At 44.3% G+C, this 6,504-nt stretch overlaps 1 pseudogene; it reads right to left on the bottom strand.

Annotated features, from left to right (window-relative positions):
- Nucleotides 1-930: 930 nt before the first annotated feature.
- Nucleotides 931-1,055, bottom strand: LOC137203046 (small nucleolar RNA SNORA70; annotated as a pseudogene).
- Between the last annotated feature and the right edge of the window lie 5,449 nt (nucleotides 1,056-6,504).

Here is a 6,504-nt window from a genome sequence, read left to right as displayed (position 1 = left end):
CCTATGTCTGTGAATGGAAGTGGAATTTTTAAACTATACCCGCTCTGATTTTCTGTCTGTGCGGCTGTAGCTTATCTGTCGTTTGTGTTTTTTTCGTGTATTATTTTGGGGTGAGCCACTCTGGGAAAATTCTAACTGCTCGTTGCGAGCCACTTTGAGACCTCTGTCTGGGAGTAGAAATGGAATCTTTGGGCTATCTATCGACTGCATTGTAATCAGATGTGTAACCATGCCCTTTTCAAGTCTTTCTGTCATTTACAGATAGTTTTTATTGTACTCTGATGCCTTTGCAAAAGTGCTTCATCTTTAAGAAGATTTACGTGAAGGACCATTTTGACAGGTACAGGTCTCATGAACTTCGTATCCTACTGCTGAACTGGGTAAGAAATTAAAAATCTTAACGGAGAATCTGATGGCTTCATAAAAAGTTGAAAAAGGATTGGTCACTGAGTGAACTGGTGAATACAGTTAGAATGTTTATGGGGTTTTTATTACTTTTTTTTTTTTTTTTGGATGGGAAAGTAGGATTCGTTGGTGGGCATGAGTAAGGAAGAGACAGTGCCAAGACTCTCATGAGTGCAGGGCCCATCATTTATCCAGGGAGCCACGATTAGGGATATATTTGACTCCACAGCCATCCGGGATGCGCTGCTTTTCTGCCACCATGTTTTCAAATTCATCTGCATTAAACTTAGTAAATCCCCACTCCTTGGAGATGCGGATCTTCTGGCGGCCAGGGAACTTGAACTTGGCCCTGCCTAGGGCCTCAGTCACACGATCCGTGTTCTGCAGCTTGGGGAAGATGGATATTATGACTTGGCCAATGGGGGCCCTGGCCACTGCGCCCTTGGGCTTTCCAAAGACTGTGCATATCCCTGTCTGGAGCCTAGATTGGGCACAGCATGCCAGTCGTGAATGTCCACTGGAAAGGACTGTCTCCAAGGTCCCTTAGGGGAACCCATACAGGCAACAGGCTGCATACACTACCGAGGAGTCTACTGTTTGCAGCCATCGTACACTGGGGAAAAGAGCATGGCTGGCTTAATTGACTGCAGATTATTACTGGTTTTGATCTGTGTTTTCCAGACATAGAGAAGTCCTTCCCCTCAAGCTACTTATGACTTAGAGCAATTGGATAAATTACACCTCTGTCAGAAAAATGGAAATATATATTTTTTCTCTCTGCCTGGTCCCTCCAGAAACTGGAGATTCTTGTGTTCTGAGCAGCCTTACCAGGTGAATGGGAAAGACTGTCTCCTGGCATGTGTAGGAATCTTGATATTTCAGCGACTTCTAGAAAGGAGAAATCCACGAAGGCAGAATCTGGTGGCAGGCTTCTGTTTCAATAGATATGACATTCTAGTTCTGTTCATTGAAGTCTGTATTTATGAAAGTTATTGTGTTAATCACACTTTTGCCCTGATGTTTAGGAGGAAAGGAAAATTACCTAGTGAAGTTATCAGAGTGTAATTACTCATGACTTATCACCGTTTGCTTTAGGTCTACTGCTACAAGCGTATATACAATGCTTGTGTGACAACTGGGTATAAATGATCAAATGTACGGCCTATAAAGCATTTCTTCATTAACATACCTCTGAGCTTGTTCACAATATACCTGATCAATTTTTCCCCAACATGGATTAACTAGGCAAATACAAAGGAGGCCTAGCACCAAGGGACACGATCTGCACCAGGGGCAAACAGCTGAATTACCCCAGCATTGAGGGACAGATGTTTTGATCATCAGTGTCTTCTACTGAAAGACTTTCAATCAAGAGAGGATATGATGAAAGAAAAACATCTGCACATATTAATGTATGAGGAAGTCACTGGCTTATACATGGTTTAACTTAAATTTTGCTCATCAAAGCAGCCTGTTTTGTGGCCTTTCAGACATGCATTGTACATCTGCTTTAGCCATCAAGGAGGAGAATGCATTTGAAAGTCAAAATGGAGGAACTGTTGTTCAGACATCCAAGGTAAAACGACGTGACTGTTGCAGAAGTTCCAGTTGTCACTTCCTTCTACCTCTAACTGCGTCTGTTGCACAAAAATGGCAGACAAAGGGATTGAGATCTCAGTCATATAAGACTCAGACCCAGGACTTGGAACTCAAATATATTTCTAATTCGGTATCTATCCATTCCCCCAAATTTAGACAGGATTATGCTCCATTTCAGCAGGAAGTAGCCAGAGTGGTTGTCATCCCATCCCTTGAAGGATTTGGGGAAAGATAAAAGTGAAGTGGGGATTAAAATTGAGTCCCCCTAGAATCGAGTTCTTCTGCCGAGTTTATGATTAACATCTCTATCCAAAACAATTTTTCCTTTTCTTGTCCAACATCTGTTCTCCTCAAGATTGAGGAGTATCAAAGAAAAGGGGGGGAGTGAAACTGAGCAGGGCCCTGTGGGTCTCCTGGACATGGGAGTCTTTCTGTTCAGCCTCCCTGACCTTTCCTGAGTTCCAAATGGCAGGTTCAACACTGGAGCCTACCTGGGTTCCTTGGTGGGACTAATGGTGGACTCTGGGAGGGCTCATGCCAAGGATTACTACCCAGAACTTCCGCTGCCAGTGTCCTTGTCCCCACAGTGAGCCACAGGCACCCCCAGCCTCTGCAGGAGACCCTCCAACACTAGCAGGTAGGTCTGGTTCGGTCTCCCCTGGGGCCACTACTCCTTCCCCTGGATCCCGATGCGCACACTACTTTGTGTGTGCCCTCCAAGAGTGGAGTCTCTGTTTCCCCCAGTCCTATTGAAGTCCTGCATTCAAATCCCAGTAACCTTCAAAGTCTGATTCTCTAGGAATTCCTCCTCCCGTTGCCAGACCCCCAGGTTGGGAAGCCTGACGTGGGGCTCAGAACCTTCACTCCAGTGGGTGGACTTCTGTGGTATAAGTGTTCTCCAGTCTGTGAGTCACCCACGCAGCAGTTATGGGATTTGATTTTACTATGATTGCGCCCCTCCTACCATCTCATTGTGGCTTCTCCTTTGTCTTTGGATGTGGAGTATGTTTTTGGTGAGTTCCAGTGTCTTCCTGTCGATGATTGTCCAGCAGCTAGTTGTGATTCTGGTGTTCTCACAAGAGGGAGTGAGAGCATGTCCTTCTACTCTGCCATCTTGGTTCCTCTCAGCCCTTTTTGTAGTTTTGATGTGCATTTCTCTGATAGTTAGTGAAGTTGAGTATCTTTTCATGTGCCTCTTGGCCATCTGTATGTCTTCTTTGGAGAAATGTCTATTTAGGTCTTCTGCCCATTTTTTGATTGGGTTTTTTTTTTTAATTGAGTTGTATGAGCTGTTTGTATATTTTGGAAATTAAACCCTTGTTGGTCACATCATTTGCAAATATTTTCTTGCAGTCAGTAGGTTGTCTTTTTGTTTTGTTTTGTTTATGGCCTCCTTTGCTGTACAAAAGCTTATAAATTTGATTAGATCCCATTTGTTTATTTTTGCAAAAGCAAAAATTTCAATTGTCTTGGGAGACTAACCTAAGAAAACATTGGTATGATTTACACCAGAGAATGTTTTGCCTATGTTCTCTTCTAGATTTCTATGATGTCATGTCTTCTATTTAAATCTTTAAGTCATTTTGAGTTTATTTTTGTGTATGGTGTGAAGGAGTGTTCTAACTTCACTGACTTACATGTGGCTGTCCAGCTTTCCCAACACCACTTGCTGAAGAGACTCTTTTTCTCCATTGTATATTCTTGCCTCCTTTGTTGAAGATTAATTGACCATAGGTGTGTGGGTTTATTTCTGGGCTTTTTATTCTGTTCCATTGATCCATATGCCTGTTTTTGTGTCAATGCCATTGCTGTTTTGATTACTGTAGGTTTGTAGTATTGTCTGAAGTCTGGGAGGGTTATGCCTCCAGCTTTGCTCTTTTTCCTCAGGATTGCTTTGGCAATTCTGGGTCTTTTGGGATTCCATATAAAATTTAGGATTATTTATTCTAGTTCTGTGAAAAATGTCATGGGTAATTTGAAAGGGATTGCAAATGACATTCAGCCTGCCTAGTGCCAGTCAAACAGCTGCCTGTCCAGACAGCGTAAAGAGAGCATGCTGGACTGGACATCTAATAATACAGAAAAAAACATTTCTGCTACAAATGAATGAGAGCTAAATACTCTCCAAGAACAGTCAGCTCCTGATTGGCCATTGGGTTCAGTACACATTTCCCATCAGTATCCAAGCAAATGTTTGGCGTTAATGAGGTTGATGTGAAATTCACGTCCAGTTTGTACTTCACTTCACCTTCCTTTGCACCTACAACACAAGAAGAGATCTATAGAGACACTAGTTCTTAACCTGAGCTTCTTGCAGTCCAGAAAAAAGCCAGGTGCTAGATTATTTCAACCACAGTTCCTTGGGGCTTTCTGAGTCCCTGTTTCACCCAGAGTGTGGGGAGGGACATCTCCCTGTCTTGGGCGATGTCCAAGCTCAAGCCCCCCTCCCAGTTGGGCCCCTGCTGTGCTTTCGGGCCCACGAGGCCCATGAGATATTTGGCTGCATCACCATCCATCACACGTTACCTAACTTCTTCTTTTACTATTTGAACCTAAGTAGTAGTTCTTCAAGTTCAAAAAACAAACAAAAAAGGCAAAAGCAATCATGTTTTTCTATGGATTTCTATTAAATTTATATATTACTTTAGTTTTATTCATTCCTTATTAAATTTATTACAAAGCATTTTCTATGGGTTTTGTCCCTACTGTGAACGGAATTAGAAGATATTCATGAAAAGACACACACCATTACAAAATCAAAATGACAAAGAAACCCAAAACTAAAAGCAAAGTTGTGCCATCGTTCTTGCCAACTCCAGCCCTGTCGAACACCACGGCTTCTAACTACCTCTCTAACTTCCACAGTCCTTTCCTTACAGTTACATGATGTGCTTATACTTCTGGGTCTTGATCCATCATCTTTTGACGTCATTTCTGATCGGGGAGAATGTACACCACAGCATCTTCCTTTCACTCGTCTCTGCCTGTGAAGTGATATCACTGTTCTCAGACCCTCAACTCTTCCCCACCCCCCCAACCCTTCAACTTAAATTCTATTTTTCATCATGCCAACCATGAACGTCTCCCGTGGCTCCCATATTTGTAACAGGAGGGCTCAGCCTCCCCTGTGTTTCTCCCTGCCAGTCCACCTCCCCTGAAACTTCAGCTTTTCATTTTACATTTCAGAGAAAATATTCTGCTGTGTTAAACACCCACCACTTTCTGCAGTTTAAATCTAAAGGTATGCAGATATTTGTCTCTCCACGAGCAGGAAGAGTTATCCTTCCCTTCGTAGTGTTGCAATGTCGCTTGTGCAATGACACTTGTGCACCTCAAAGTCTCTTAGTGTCACGTTCAGAGGTATTTCCCCTCTTGATATTTCATAACCAGACAGGGAGCATGCCCTTGTTAACCCGAATTCTGTTTGGAGCACACCAGAAACCATCCTGGGGACATGGCGGGGTGCCCCAGGGGAACTCATCAGAGGGGAGATTGGGGCCAAAGGATCCCCAGGGAGGATGCAGGACCACTGCTCAGCCCGAGCAGGGCTGGGACAAGAATGAGGGTTCCTGTAAATGTCTCCTGTACAGAAAGAGCAGTCAGCTCGATCAAACGAAAATATAGGACCCCAGTTAAATGTGAATATATTTTTGGTTAAGTTCCAAAAATATATATTTGTTGTTTATCTGAAATTCAAAGTTAACCGGGTATGCAGTCTCTGTCACTAGCAGTCCTCTGATACAGTGCTTGTGTCTGTACCCTCTGACACCTTGACACAGAGCATGGCACCTTCACAGGGTTCCAGGATGATGAAGATACCTCCCCTCCAGCTCCCTAGGTGACAAATGCTCCTGTCCCCTCACTCGGGCCCCTCCGACCCTCAGCCCTGACCCTCCTTTGCCCTCTCCAGACATCTCCCCAGGATCCTGGTCCTGTCTCAGTCCCTCCCCTCTTCCCTGAAGTCTCTCACATGTGCTCTCTGGTCTGACTGGGCCAACTCCAGACTCCTGGGCTGGAAACCCCGGCTTTGCTTGTGACCTTCTCCTGCCCCTCTGTGTGCATCCTAGTATAACTCACAGTCTTTAAGAAAGTGTCTCAGTGTTGGCTAGGGACTGGCACGGACCCAGGTGTGAATCTGGCCCCTACCACGTCCTACCTGTGAGACCTTGGGAAGAGGGGAAAAAGGATTTTGCCTCATAGCAAACTAGTGCTAAGTAGTAATTCCTTGTTCTGAGATTTGGTAAAGTTGGGATAAGCTTATGTATGAAAAGGGCTTGGTCAACGCGAGGAGACATGGTGAGTTTGCAACCAAAAGGTAGCTGTTAATTTAAAGCCAAGTGAGGGACTTCCCTGGTGGTCCAGTGACTAAGACTCCACGCTCCCATTGCTGGGGGCCCAGGTTCAATCCCTGGTCAGGGAACTAGATCCAGCATGCTGCAACTAAGAGCCTGTATGCCGCAACTAAAAGATCCCGAGTGCCGCAACTAAGACCCAATGTAG

Source organism: Pseudorca crassidens, chromosome 11, assembly GCF_039906515.1.
Source record: "Pseudorca crassidens isolate mPseCra1 chromosome 11, mPseCra1.hap1, whole genome shotgun sequence".
Taxonomy (NCBI): domain Eukaryota; kingdom Metazoa; phylum Chordata; class Mammalia; order Artiodactyla; family Delphinidae; genus Pseudorca; species Pseudorca crassidens.
This window is presented reverse-complemented; position numbering and strand designations above follow the sequence as displayed.